The sequence below is a fragment of the Rhagoletis zephyria genome, unplaced genomic scaffold (genome assembly GCF_001687245.7).
Source record: "Rhagoletis zephyria isolate East Lansing unplaced genomic scaffold, Rhagoletis_zephyria_1.1 Rzeph_scaffold_00533, whole genome shotgun sequence".
Taxonomy (NCBI): domain Eukaryota; kingdom Metazoa; phylum Arthropoda; class Insecta; order Diptera; family Tephritidae; genus Rhagoletis; species Rhagoletis zephyria.
The window spans coordinates 130,494-145,028 of record NW_016157617.1 but is presented as its reverse complement, the minus strand read 5'-3'; the positions used below and the strand labels follow the sequence as shown (position 1 = coordinate 145,028).

Here is a 14,535-nt window from a genome sequence, read left to right as displayed (position 1 = left end):
AAAAACTCCCGCGCATAGTGGAATTTATTATTAGTTTCTAAGTGGAGAAAATTAATATTCAAACGTGTTTTTCTTCTCAAATGTTTTATGGTTTTATTAAAGTAAAATCGATTCGTGGATTTAGTGCTAATACCCATCGTTTTTAAATCAAAACTTGGTAGGCAAAAAGGAATTTCGGTCGAATTTGTATACTAGGTATGGGGCTTTGCCATGCAACAGCCTTGTAAATGAAATGATAATGTGCGCGGGAGGTCTTTTCACGAACCAGCAAAAATATCGCCAAAAAGGTAATATATGGACAAAAGTTCATTAAATGCAAGCACAGGCAAATCAAAATTTAAAAAAGTGTAAAAAAATCATAACCCTACTGTACACTCTAAAAAGTGTGTGTAAAACTACTATTGTATCTATTTTTCAACAGGAATCTGTATAAATATACATACGTATAAGAAGGATTTGATTTTGAATTTGAGATCTTTAAAATATACACATACATATACACATGATATGTTTAAAGTTGCAAAAAATACATTTCCTACAAATAATAAACATTAGGGGCTTACTTTTACTCTATTTTAAACATTTTATGTGTTATTTTGCTCTCTGCGACAAATTTGGTATGTTAAAGTAAACAGGCAGTGTTTAATTTTTTACACGGTGTGCAAATTTGCACACATTAAAAGAGGAGAATGGTAATCTCTCTTAATATGCGCAAATAAACAAAAAAATTTTAGAGTGTATTTAAAGTCTTTTCAGTAAAATTCATACAAATTTCCTTAAATAAATCAAATTTAGTTTTTTAAACAGTGCACTTTTAACTTCTTTCTTTTTAAATTAGCAAATGAAAATATGTGATATGAAAGAGATATATTTACTTTATATATTACAACGCTTTTATCAACTTGCAATGTTGTATGTCTGGACCACCATTTTATACTATAAATATAGCAAAGGTATTTATGGCAAACCTTGTCTAGATATCAACCTCGTCGTAGGTATCATATCAAAAACATACAATATAATATTATTTTAATTCCTTTGACAAATTTTTAAAATATTTGTATGCAGATTTTTTAAGCTTAAACCATTTTTTTTATCTAAGGGGTTTTTAAAAAAAAAAAATAAACTATTTCTGTTCATAAAAACTCCATTTTTGAAGGAATTTTAAAATCGCTCCTGCTAACGTAAATCTTAAAATTTTTACGAAATATTTTGGTGAGTCTTAAAATATAATAGATTTTATAGTTCCAATGGAAAATGTACAGATGTATGTACATATATGCATACCGTGAAATTTTAAATAGAAAACTCATGAAAAAGATGATGTAGAATGGGTATTAACAGGAACCTATTCTCATGCGGGATGCAGAAATATTTATAGAGAATTTCAGACTTGGGAGTTTCTACTAAATGGTCGCTACGTTTGTGAGCTATACCATTTCAAAGTGATATTGTGTGAAACTTATGTTTATTTATTTATTTTTAAGAATTTTCAATTAAAATAGAGTTCTTTCTCTTACAAACCCCATATAAAAACAAGTTTTACAATTTGTAGAAAACTTCAAAAAAGTGCAACAAATTTTCACCTAAATTTCAAACTTTTTTCTCAGAAGTGTTTGAATTTTTCTGAATACACAGTTTTATAGCCCAACCAATTTTAGTCTGATAATGTGCAAGTTTCAAGCTGCTAAAAGTTACCGTTGATTTTTTAGAATTTTTTTCGCCAAAGGTGTTGCGGATTTCTTCCATATACAAATAAATTGAGTTTATTCATTATATGGAAGCCAATGCGACAAAAAAAATTCTAAAAAATTAACGGTAATTCGTAGCCACTTGACATTTGCACATTATCAGACTAAAATTGCAGTGGCTAAAAAACTGTGTACTCGAAAAATTCTAACACTTCCGAGAAAAAAGTTTGAAACTTAGGTGAAAATTTCTTGCACTCTTTTGTAGTTTTCTACAAATTGTTAAACTTGGGTTTATATGGGGTTTGTTAGAGAAAGAACTGCATTTTAATTGAAAATTCTTAAAAATAAATAAATAAACATAAGTGTCACACAATATCACTTTGAAATGGCGTGCTATAGATATGACCGATACTGTACGTTCTTTTCTTTGCTGAGCGCGTTTTGATACCACTTATTATTAATTTCCATAACTTTTACTTGCCTGTTTTCTAGTAGAAGCTGTTTATTCGTAGGTATTCGCCTTTCGAAGGAGCACAGATTTTATATTTTTATAAAATATAATTTCGTTTAAATTTTTTGGCAAAATCCGAAGTTTTAGAGCACGAAACNAGGAGCACAGATTTTATATTGTAGATATTCGCCTTTCGTAGGAGCACAGATTTTATATTTATATAAAATATAATTCCGTTTAAATTTTTTGGCACAATCCGAAGTTTTAGAGCACGAAATTCAGAATGGCGGCTTCACAAACGAATACATAATAGTGATGACAGCAATAATATAAGAAAGAGTGAATACGATATACATACATATTGACATTTATGCCAAGCGAGACATAGCGCTTGCCCCTTTTGGCACACATCGGGAATAGAAAAATTGCGTGTAATAGTATTGGCCGACAGCTGGTGATTATGCATATATACATATATTATATGTGCTTGCATAGTCTTCTGTTCTCTTTCACTGTAAGTTGAATTATTTTAATATCTATTGCAAAATTTTGTACAGACAAGACTAAAAAGTAGAAAATAAATAAAATAAAGACAAACTTTTTAATATACAACGCTTTTATAAATGGACTAAAAAGTAGAAAATAATATTTCTCAGTCCCACATAATTTGTTTTGATAACTTCTGATTTTGAAATTTTAGCAAAAGTCATTATAAACAATTAATGACATTGAAAATGAAAAGCGTGGGGTGTACTACATTTTTCCATTTTTTTTTTTGTTTTATTTATATATTAAGATCTTGCTTAAAGCATCTTTTTTAGCTAACTAAACAATTGCGCCTTACACTGCTTTGGTGAGATCTCTTCATATGTTCATTGCTTCGTTCACAAAAAATAAAATGCTCTAATTTCACGCTTAAGTAGCGGTTTTTAAAACATTTAGAAAACGTCATTAATAAAGAAAACATAAAATTTTAGCCTATTTAAAAAAGTATCCACATTTATACTGATCGGAAAAAATAAGTATCCCGCAAAAATTCGTCTAAAAATGTATCCAATTGGATCTATTTAGATCCAAACGGCATCCCTGGTTAAGAGTAATAGCAAGCGAGATATCAACAACAGCGGTCACGTGTACATCATTAGAAATAGGCAAATCAACAGCACCAACACTCACTGCAGGAGAAGCAAAGTTATGACTCAAAGTGCTCTGCATAGCACGAGTATCAGTTTAAAGATTTCGCCTTTTCCGAGCGGGATCCCGCGTTGCGTACGGGAAAGAACCAAATGATTACTCAACACGTCAACTTAAGCCAAGAGCGGAATTATTTTGTTTTTGTATTTTCTTTTTCAGCTGTTTAACAGTTCGCCGCCTAAAATGCCACATCAAAAAAAAAAAAATCATGCAGACAAAAATGTTTGCTTTCCTTTATTTTTAAGAAATACAAAAACGAGTCTGGCAAGCCTGATTTCTCACCGATCTCAATTTCCATAAGGCCGTAACTTAAGAACCTAAAATCTACAGGTTCTTAAGTTTCTTACGGTGAGTTAAGTTTTAACTAACCGCTAACACAGTTTCTCATATAACATGTTGGCCAAAATATTAAGTTAAGTTACGCAAATTAAGTCTAGTCTAACTGAGCTTTTAGTCGCACATAGCGGCGCTGGTGGGTGATGTGAAATATGTATACATAAACAAAAATTTAAATAAAAAATAAATTAAAAAAATTTTGCAACTTTCTTTTTAAATTTGTTTCATTCCAGAAGCATCAATACATCCTTTGCAGGGCCCACTAATCTGCGTTTATACCCCTGAGTTAAGCAAGCGTTCCAAAGGCTGATTTTTTAAATATTTACATGCAAATACATTTTGCCAATTAACAATTTTTGTTAAGAAAATTTACAATATTTGACGATTCAGAGACCAAATAATTTGAAACAAATCAAACCACTTTACTACTACTACCTGTTTGAAATGCTTTGGCTCTACTCAAGGTGCTTTATATAACATTTAAATATTTTGTAAACCCATTTTGTAGACTACTATTCTTATACTTAGTACGTTTTGCACTACGACCATATAGTAGTTCGTTAATATAGTATGGAAAGGGTGTATTCGTCGCTGAAATGCAAAAAAGCCATAGCTAACTAAAATTTTTAATTGTACAAAACGATGTTGGTGAAATGCATCATAATCAATCAAAAAGTGAATTTTGGATTTTAAGTTAATTACGGCTTTTTGTATTGCAGCGACGATGTGAGTTATGGTCTGATTATGGCAACGGTTTTGGTTATAATTGAACAGCCGAAACTTAACGTAACTTAATGCCACGTCGAAATCTGCTTCATTTTGATTCTCTAAGTTCTACGTTCCGTTAAGTTAAGTTAAGTTGCCATATTCAGGCTTTTACGCACTTTCAATACTATACTAACGAGTTGCTCTTCAGTTTTGTGCAAGTAAACTACTATAAAACTCTTATAAAGCTTTTTGTGTTATCCAGGTGCAAACAGTAGTACTTTTAGATCGTCTAAATCCGGCTTTTTATAACCGGAAGAGAGAAGGAAGTAAAATTTAAGACCGAGAAAATTGCGTCATTATTCGATCTGATACGTACACATAACAAACTCTCTTGTATTTCTGATAGACCAATGTGTACATTAGGGTGGCCTTAATATATTTTATCTGATTTTCTTAGAATGCACCTAGATTGGTGGATATTCATGAACAAATTTCAGGTTAATCGGAGATAGTTTAAGCGTGCCGACCGTCCCTCGAAGTTTGAATTAAATCTCTTAAGTATTTTAGTTTTGCTAGTTTTTTTTTTACAAAACAAAAGTGATAAAAGTTGTATGTTGTTACAAAGCAAATACTTTTACTTGAAATATTTTGTCGTATTTAATTTTACACGGGACTTAAATTTTAAGAAAACGACATACATACCTTTCTTTAAAGTGCTGTATCTGTGTAACGAAACTTAATAAAACATGTTTTTCTTCTGTCTTTTTATGGGCTTTAATTATAATTCTTTTTTATTTTATGTTTTGAGTTTGACATTTTTTTAAATTATATTCAACAATTTTTATTGAGCTTGACGCCGTTTTTAATGAAAAATTATTGTGGAAAAGCAACAACAATTTGAAAAATAATCGTAGAAGTGATAGCTATTTCGGAAATCACCACATTTCCTCATCATACTTCTTCAGCGGCACTCAAACCGACTGAGCTGACTGAGCCAGTTGCCTACGCACTGTGCTAAGTTCGCCTTATGAACTGTTGTTGCGGTTTCCACTTTTTTCATGTGAGCCAACTAAAATCAAGCGTAGCTATTCCAGTGCTATTTAAACATGATCATGTGGTTGTTGGTTTTTGTTAATAATTCTATTTTTAGAATTTTTAACTTTTAGGATTTCAGACCTCCGTCTAGCCATAATCTGCATCAAAGCTATATTCTTCAACATCTCGCTCATCTGCGCCCATGCCCCGACGGAGGAGAAGGATGAGGCATCCAAGGATCTCTTCTATGAGCGCTTGGAACGTACATAGGAGCGCTGCCCCCGACACGATGTAAAAATCGTGCTTGGCGATTTTAATGCGAAGGTGGGCAAGGAAGGGATCTCTGGCTTAAATTGTGGAGGGAAAAGTTTTACAACCTACTGAATGGTAGCAGCGCTGAAAGTAGTGAAGAAGACGAACTCGATGATGGAGTAGCTGTCCCATCGCCTGACTATGACGACGTACGAACAGCGATTGCGCGGCTGAAAAACAACAAAGCTGCTGGTGCTGACGGCCTGCCAGCCGAGCTATTCAAGTACAACTCTTGTGCAGAATATGGTCAGATGAACGCATACCCGACGACTGGAATTTAAGTGTGCTTTGCCTAATCCACAAGAAACTACCGTGGAATCAGCCTTCTAAGCATAGGTTATAAGGTCTTATCGAGTGTATTGTGCGAAAGACTGAAGCCCACCGTCAACGAACNAACAACAAAGCTGCTGGAGCTGACGGCCTGCCAGCCGAGCTATTCAAGTACAACTCTTGTGCAGAATATGGTCAGATGAACGCATACCCGACGACTGGAATTTAAGTGTGCTTTGCCTAATCCACAAGAAACTACCGTGGAATCAGCCTTCTAAGCATAGGTTATAAGGTCTTATCGAGTGTATTGTGCGAAAGACTGAAGCCCACCGTCAACGAACTGATTGGACCTTATCACTGTGGCTTTAAGCCTGGAAAATCCACCATAGATCATCCTGGAAAAGACCCGCAAGAATAGGATCGACACACACCATATATTTGTCGATTTCAAACCCGCTTTCGACAGCACGAAGAGAAGTTGTCTTTATGCCGCGATGTCTGAATTNAGCCTTCTAAGCATAGGTTACAAGGTCTTATCGAGCGTATTGTGCGAAAGACTGAAGCCCACCGTCAACGAACTGATTGGACCTTATCACTGTGGCTTTAAGCCTGGAAAATCCACCATAGATCATCCTGGAAAAGACCCGCAAGAATAGGATCGACACACACCATATATTTGTCGATTTCAAACCCGCTTTCGACAGCACGAAGAGAAGTTGTCTTTATGCCGCGATGTCTGAATTTGGTATCCCCGCGAAACTAATACGACTGTCTAAAACGACGTTGAGCAATACCACCAGCGCCGTCAGAATAGGGAAGGACCTCTCCGAGCCGTTTGANAAGGTCTTATCGAGCGTATTGTGCGAAAGACTGAAGCCCACCGTCAACGAGCTGATTGGACCTTATCAGTGTGGCTTTAGGCCTGGAAAATCCACCATAGATCAGGTATTCACAATACGCCAAATCTTGGAAAAGACCCGCGAGAATAGGATCGACACACACCATCTATTTGTCGATTTCAAAGCCGCTTTCGACAGCACGAAGAGAAGTTGCCTTTATGCCGCGATGTCTGAATTTGGTATCCCCGCGAAACTAATACGACTGTCTAAAACGACGTTGAGCAATACCACCAGCGCCGTCAGAATAGGGAAGGACCTCTCCGAGCCGTTTGATACCAAACGAGGTTTCAGACAAGGTAACTCCCTCTCGTGTGATTTCTTTAATCTAATGTTGGAGAAGATAATAAGAGCCGCAGAACTGAACCGCTCAGGCACAATACTTTACAAGAGCGTACAATTACTGGCGTATGCCGACGACATTGATATTATCGGTAAAAACAAGGACTACGTTTGTTCTGCCTTCTCAGGATTCAATAGAGAAGCAAAGCGAATGGGTCTGGTGGTGAACGAGGACAAAACGAAGTATCTGCTGTCATCACACAAACAGTCAGAGCATACGCGTCTTGGCACCCACGTCACTGTTGACAGTTACAAGTTTGAAAAAGTAGACGACTTCATTTATTTGAGAAACAGCATTAACACCAGTAATAATGTCAGCCTTGAAATCCAACGGAGAATCACTCTTGCCAAAAAGTGCTACTTTGGGCTGAGTAGGCAATTTAGAAGTAAAGTCCTCTCTCGTCGTCAAAGATAACACTCTATAAGTCACTCATCGTGCCTGTGCTGGTGTATGGCGCGGAGGCATGGACAATGAAGCGGCTCTTGGAGTTATCGAGAGAAAGATTCTGCGAAAGATTTACGAACCTTTACGTGTTGGCGATGGCGAATACCGCAGATGATTTAACGATGAGCTGTATGAGCTTTACAACGATATAGACATAGTGCAGCGAGTTAAAATTCAGCGGCTGCGCTGGCTTGGCCATGTCGTTCGAATGGACAGAAACGCTCTTGCTCTGAAAATATTCAACGCGGACCGCGATGCTGGTAACAGAAGAAGAGGAAGGCCTCCTCTGCATTGGAAAGACCAGGTGGAGAAGGACTTGGCTTCACTTGGCGTTTCCAATTGGCGTCAGTTAGCACGGAAGAGAAATGACTGGCTTGCTGGACCCGGCCAAAATCGCTTAGGCGGTTACAGCGCCAATAAAGAAGAAGAGAGGTCTGAAATACGAAAAAGCCTTCAAGGAAATGGCAGAATTGAATTTTGTTGCAAAATCACGTGGGAAATCTGTAGCTCAATCATTTTAGATTTTTTCAAAGAAAAAATTCCGGGAAGAATTTTTTTGACGCAGTTAGCTGTCTCCTGCTAGGTGAACACAAAATGAAAATGTTTCCCCCAATTGCGATATGGGAAATGTCCGCCATCTTGGATTTTGTGTTTTTTACGATTTGCGCGCGAATTTTGCAATAGATTTTTTAAACGAAAAAACTCCAGGAAGAAATTTTTTGACGCAGTTTGGTGTCTCCTTTTAAGGTGAACACAAAATGAAAATTTTCCCCCCAATTGCGATATGCGAAATGTCCGCCATGTTAAATTTTGTGTCTTTTGCGACTTGCGCACAAATTTGCACTCGATTTTTTCAACGAAAAAAATCCAGGAAGAAATTTTTTGGCGCAGTTTGGAGCCTCCTATTTAGGTGAACACGAAAATAAAATTCTTCCCCCAATTGCGAAATGGGAAATGTCCGCCATCTTGCGCGCTAATTTTGCATTTCTCGCGAAAAAAGGTAGAGAACAAATTTGTCAAGAATTCGATTCCCTACAAACTTCATGTGCCTATAATTTTTTTAAGCAATTATTTATTGCTAATAATATGCAAAAAATTCGCGAAATTGGTAAGTGGCGCGGTTTTTTCGAATTTTGAGCAATTTCTATTTGAAATAAGTGGCACATTTAAATGGCAAAGTTGTAGAGGACAAAATTTGCAATAAACGCATTATTTATATACTCGCGTACGACGTGTAGATCTCGACCAACAACGCGCTCAATGCAGCGGAAACGGAGAAGCTACTCAAAACTTGGTCGAGATCTACACGTCCTACGTAAATATATATATAATGCGTTTATTGGAAATTTTGTCCTCTACAACCTTGCCACTTATTTCAAATACAAATTGCTAAAAATTCGAGAAAAACGCACCACATGCCTAATTTTGGGCATTTTTGCATATCATGAGCAATAAATAATTGTTTAAAAAAATTGATATGCACATGAAAGTTGTAGGGAATGGAATTCTCAACAAATTTGTTTACCTTTTTCGCTAGAAATGCAAAATTCGCGCGCAAATCGTAAAAAACATAAAATCCAAGATGGCGGACCCATATCGCAATTGGGGGAAAAATTTTCATTTTATGTTCACCTAAACAGGAGACACCTAACAGCGTCAAAAAATTTCTTCCCGGATTTTTTTTAATCTTACGTCGATTTTGGTCTAAAGTGATCGGACTACTGCTTGCGATGGGATTGCAGGAAATATTAAGCGACTAGCAGCTTGAGCAAGTCTTCAACTCCGGACGGTACAAAAAACTCGTACACCTGAGGCCCTCTACCAATGGGGTAGGGATAATTTAGAGAAAAGGATGAAAATTTAAGGTTTCCTTAACTTTCTCTGATTGAAATGAAATTTAGGATAACACATTTTTTATGAATATTCACCAATCTGGGAGGTGCGGTCTAACAAAAATTTAAATTGTGCCGTATCTCTAAGGGCCACCCTAATGGACATACATATACAGCGTGGTGACGAATAACTGTTACGCAGTTTTTTTTTAATAGATGGGTTCTTTATAGATTTTTCGAAGAAAGTATTTTTTTGTTAATTTTCCATAGATTTTACTTTAATTTTATTAATTACTTTTAAACTTTTAATCCTTATTTGCATTTCCCAGCAGTGTAAACTTTGGGAGATACATAAGTACGGCCCGCAAGCCGTTGGAGGTGTATTTTTTCTCAGACTTTGTATAAAAAAGACGAAAAAAAACAAACTGTTTAGAGTTGGTCGAATGAATGTCCGCCCTAGTCACGAGTTCCGAGTCTATTCGATTTATAATTACAAGGCCTTATTTTGGAGAAGGGGGGAGTATAGAGGACTCAAAATGGAGGAATTCAGCCCATGGTTACAGAAGATATGGAATAAATTAACCGACGAAGACTTGCATGTCGCTTGCGCTTTTCTCTCAAAGTGTTTACCACTGGTAAACCCAAATAAAAGTTGAAAATTAAAAGCGAATTATTAAATTAAATTAAAAATTAATTTACTAAAGTAAAATCTAAGGAAAATAAACAATAGAATACTTTTCAAAAAATTAAAAAATTTGGGTAACAGTTATTCATAACCACCCTGTACATTAGTGCTGCAAAACCATCGATGGTATTTTACTTTGCACTCATAAATATAAAGTTGCTTTTCCATTCACGAGAAAAACAAATTGCGAAACGCAAATTGTTGTCGCAAAACCTTTTTATTAGTTTAAGAAAAATAAATGAATACACTGTTTTGGTTTGAACTTTCTTACTTAAACTTATTTTATTTTTAATTTTCTAATACCTACCAGGGCTATCACGGAATTCACCGTAGTCCGATTTTTCGTGAAACTTACGAAAATGTTATCACTGTATCAGAATAGCTACGAACGTAGCGTGTGGTTTGAATACTAACGTTTGTAGCGATTCGGATTCGATGGTGCCACTATTGATGGTTTTGCAGCAATACTGTACATATATGTAGCTCGAAACCGGTTTCGTCGTCTGAAAAGCAAAATGTATTTTCGCACGTTGGGCTTTTCAGACGGTATTGAAAAGGCTAATGTGTGTGTACAGACAGGGCCGTCGAGAGAAAACTCGGGCCCGGACTAAAAAATCACGGGCCCCTATATATGGATTGTAATAATTTAAAAGAAAATGATCATTTTCTTTAATTGAAAGTGTCAGAAACAATCAGCACATGTCGGAATATAAATATTTATAATAAAAGCCTTAACGGAGGAGCAATTACATTGTAAAAAAAATGATAACGAGTTCCCCTCGGCTACGACACTGGATAATAGTAACTTTTATTTCATGCCTAATCAACTTGTGATTAATTTTTAGAAACATTCGTACGACGTATAACCAGGTCAATACCGTATACTTGAAATCAAAACAAAAATGTTTCATTTATATTTCTGATATTTTTATATTTTAACAGGAAACAGTGGACCCGAACTCTACTACATTCTCCGGACCTAACAGTTTGCTAAGTGATACACAATTAGTCGAATTGGCCAAAATATACAAGACACAACCATGTCTATGGAATGAAAAGGATATGGCATATAGATTCGCTAACAGGCGTCGAGAAGCCTTGGGGAATATGCTTCAAGAACTGAATAACAAGTTTGAATTAAACTTTACTAAACGTGATTTGGGGAAGGAAATTGCTCGTATTCGCAAAATATGTTCATACGAAAAGAATCAAAAAATATCATGTAAAAAAAGCAAATGTAGTTATAAACCTAAACTCCCATATTACGAGCACATAGCATTTGCTGAGATCGATGTTCGTCCTTTTGAATGCTCGGTTTGTGGAAATTTACTTCCTAGCCTAAGCCAGTATACCATACATAAAGCATGATGGGTCGCTACCATTTAAATGTATTGTTTGCGAAAAAGGATTTCAGCTGGCAACTAACTTAACGGTACATTTACGAAGACACGCACAGGACTACAACTACAGCTGCGAGGTGTGCAGCAAGGCTATTGCAACTACAACTGAGTTAAAAACCCACATGCTTCAACACACAGGCGAAAAGCCGCACGTTTGCGATATTTGCGGCAAAAGTTTCAAAATGCCACGAGGATTTAAAGAGCATTTGCTGCGACACGAAAAACGCCCTGGTGAAAAGTGTACAATATGTTCAAAGGCCTTTTATATTAAACGTAAACTTAAAGAACATATGGCCGTTCATTGGAAGGTGCGGGACAAAATATGTGACGTCTGTAATAAAGGATTTACAACTCGAAAAGACCTTCGTCAACACAAACACATTCATGACGCTGAAAAGAAATTTGTTTGCAAACTTTGTGGAATGCGGTTTGCACAACCTGATGGACTTTATGGACATCTAAAATCGCATGGAACATTGTTATCTGCTAAGAGTACTAATTTCTAAAAAGTCATTTGTACTTTGGTTTAAAGATAAAATACATTCATGAATATTTCTCGATAAGGCATGCATATTTCACAAGCAATGAAAAAATTAAAGAGCAATGTGACAGGTTTAGACTATAGACTATAACTTATAGTACATATAGTATCTCTAAGTCTTGCGCGTTGCACGGATTGCACGAAATGCAAAAATACTACAGGGCTATTCGTGATCCGGTGCAAATGACCTAGCATCATTGGATTGCAAATTTGTATTGCAAATTATTTGCAATACACAAACAAAATACACGCATTTGCATTTGTCATGGCTTGGCAAATTTGCAATACCGAAAATCCATAGCATAAAAATTGCATTGCATTCATAAACAAAACCAAAGCTGATGCACAAAAATTGTTTTGCAAAAGCCTTGCCATGACAGTTTAATAAAGGTCGCTCACAATCCATGGCATATTTCTGCAATTGCATAAATTTGTCAGCTCTTATGCACCGAATCGCGAATAGCCCTTACATATTTTAAATTTGCAAGAGTAGGGCGACACCCCATTGCAAAGTTGTAGTGTGCATATGTAGCAAGCAGCAAAACTTTGTGCCAAATGCAACAAAAAGATACAGCAAAAAATTTAGTGAGCGACATATGTAGCAGTTATAACAACAAAACAGCTAGCACAAGGTATATAACGTATATCTAACGAACCAATTAAATAATCGTAAGACGATATACGGCAAATGAAAGCAAATAAAATTCTCCATAAACCCTATATACAAACATACATCACTTTTCGATAGCCCTGACAGTTTCTGAGAAATTAAATAATCATTCCAGATTTTTTGTTTTCTTGATGGGAAAATGCAAAAAATTCAAACTAGAAATAAATAAAAATAACAGTTTCTGTGTAAATGTTTTGCAATTGTGTTAGAGCCTGTTCCTTTAAAAAAATAATAAACTAACAATGAAGAAAATCGGTGGATAAATAAGAAAATAATGATTGGTCAAATGAAAATGCGCAAGGATTTTTGTATGAAATATGAGCAGAAATTTGTATTACTCATACGCCACGTACACCTGAGTAGGTAGAGTGTTTCCATCAAAAACTAGTGGTGTCAGAAATGATTTATTAATTTCTCAGAAACTATCAGGGCTATCGAAAAGTGATGTATATTAGGTTTATGGAGAATTTACGTATTACGGAATTCTGCAAAGTGGCATCTAAATTTTCCACTTTTTAATCAGATTTTTTAGAATTGTTCTTAGTATGTAGTTTTATAGCCCATTAAATTTTAGTAGAATGAAATGTAAGTTTTGAGTTGCTAAAAAGTCGCGTTGATTTTTGGATTTTTTTTAACGTATTTTCTCCCATACAAACTATGTTCGACAATTCTTTTGTATGTAATACATTCAGAATAAAAATTAACAAAAATTAACGCGATTTTTTAGGAACTTAGAACTTGCACTTTATTCTACTAAAATTTAATGGGGCCATAAAACTTCATTCTCGAAAAAATTCTAAAAAATCTGATTAATAAGTTGAAAATTTAGATGCAGTTTTGCAGAATTTTAATAACTTTTGCACAAAGTTTGAAATATGAATTTATATGGGTGTTGTTAGAAATTGAGCTATAGTTAAAAAAAAAACAATAAATATTAAATAAACATAAGGGAAATAGGAGAAATTTGTTAAACGTTTTGTCCCTATTTTTTTCCACCACTGTATATAAATTTTCAGGTTTATTCAATGAATTTTTGCCTACTTGACCTTCAAATGACCTCGAACCTGACGTGATGGGGGCTAACAGACCTCGGATTTGCATTCAGCGCGGCGAATAACATAGGGATATAGAGGTTTGGTTCAAAATGCAGAAACTTTTTTTTTGTAAACCGATTTTGCTTTTCAACACTATTTTGTATTGACCAAAACAAAAGTTCTTATCAGCCGCCGCGAAGCATTTGCTAGCAAACATATTTACATACATATTAAGACATCTAGCTCCGACCAAATTAAAATGGAACGAAATTCTGACACTCTAATTGCATAAAATAATTATAACCCTACTATATATTATTCTATGTTATAATTAGGACCCGGATTTCTATGCATTTACATATTTTTTTTGGTAAGTCATAGGAACTTAAAGATTAACAAATGTTGCGAATCAAGAGTTTTGTGTTAAGATTACATCGATTTTTTAGTGCATATTCTTACTTATTTTGCCTTAAATGCACATATGGGCATATGTTGTAAAAAAAACATATTTAATTGCATATTTTATGAAAGCCGTTTGTCTAGAACGGACGAATCACTCCACTATTGCAAGAGCATTTGATGATTCCCTGCAACTATTGGGTAGTGATTTCGTCGAAAATTATTTTAATGTCACTGACGCACAGTGTTCCCGATGAAAATTCTTCGAAGGTCGCAAAAAAAGTGTCACAAGTT

At 35.2% G+C, this 14,535-nt stretch overlaps 1 pseudogene; it reads left to right on the top strand.

Annotated features, from left to right (window-relative positions):
- The first annotated feature begins 2,092 nt into the window (after positions 1–2,092).
- LOC108360176 (gastrula zinc finger protein XlCGF7.1-like) lies at positions 2,093–12,402 on the top strand (annotated as a pseudogene).
- Positions 12,403–14,535: the final 2,133 nt, after the last annotated feature.